Raw genomic sequence first — 1402 nt, 5'->3', positions numbered from 1 at the left:
TGATGGGAGATAGGCGTACGTGTTCAGCGGAAGCAGGGATCCGTTACATGGACGTACAGGCAGAACTGTAATCTTACACAGTATAACTCCATGCTGGACATAGCAGGGATGAGGACAGAGGGGCTCTTGTCTCTGATATCTCTGTATGTATTATGTTACTCACGTCTAGTGCCACGGGGAGACTGACCCGGCCGCACCCAGCATCAACTTCAGTATTATATTATTATTATTCCTATTACATTCTAGCACAGTGATTTTCAACCTTTTTTAACTCCACCAAACAAGATTTTAAAATTGCCAAGGCACATCATCAGACCCCACAGGAAAAAAAAAAACATTTTAGCACCCACAGGAAAAAAACACATTGGCCCCACAGGAAAAAAAAACACATTGGCCCTCACAGGAAAAACAAACAAACCTATAAGCCCTCATGTGAAAACATAATCACACTGGTCACCACAGGTAACAAAAATACAGTACATTGGTCCCCACATGAAAACAAGAGACCTGTGAATAACTCTTGAACTAGTGGTGGCTGTAAACTGGTGGTGCCATCCCTAGATCTGGTGGCACACTTGAGAACAGCTTAAGGCACAATAGTGTGCCACGGCACAGTGGCTGAAAAACGCTGTTCTAGCACATTTTATTTTCTCAAGCTTGCGTGGAATTAGCGCAATAGGCCCCACCCACTTTTAGGATACGTTCCTTCGACATACACACAAAAGTTTCGATCCCCATTATCCCCAGTGTTGGGAAGTATGTGATCTATGGGCATGGGAGCATACCTCCCAACTTCTGTGTTGGGGAAATAGGGACACTCGCGCGGCCTAGCCGCGCGAGCACCCGAAAAGGGGGCGGGTGTATGCAAATGAGGGTGCGGCTTATGCTAATTAGCAGAGCGTCTATTCTATTAGATTGGGGGGTCACCCAACTGCCACCCCCCGCAGCGGGACAATGCCTGTCGCGGGTGGGACAGCGGGACAGGACCTGAAAATCCGGAGTGTCCCGCTGTAATCGTGACAGTTGGGAGGTATGTGGGAGGATTGGGAATTTAGGAGGTAATTCAGACCTGCCCCGCTAGAGTCAAATCCCATCATGCCAATTGTAGTCGTAGATCAAGCAAATGTTGGGAAAACATGCGAACCCCCTCCCCAAAAACTATTTGTCGACCATAGTCTTGTTGACCTTTTTTACCCGTTGACCTTTTATTAGGCAGGTGGATTAGGCTGTACAGCCCAAGCTGTATTATATGCTGCCCGGGGTAGAGTGCAGTGGGCAGAGCTGGGCACCGTGACTGTGAATCAGAGCTATTTATAGACTTCCTCTACACCTACAGCGGGGAAAATCCCGGTGCGGTTAATCATTGTCAGAGGAGAGAACACAGGACACGTCTTTACCTTAA

This window comes from Crinia signifera, chromosome 9 (assembly GCF_055691185.1).
Source record: "Crinia signifera chromosome 9, ASM5569118v1, whole genome shotgun sequence".
Lineage (NCBI taxonomy): Eukaryota > Metazoa > Chordata > Amphibia > Anura > Myobatrachidae > Crinia > Crinia signifera.
Note: the sequence above shows the minus strand (reverse complement) of the source record.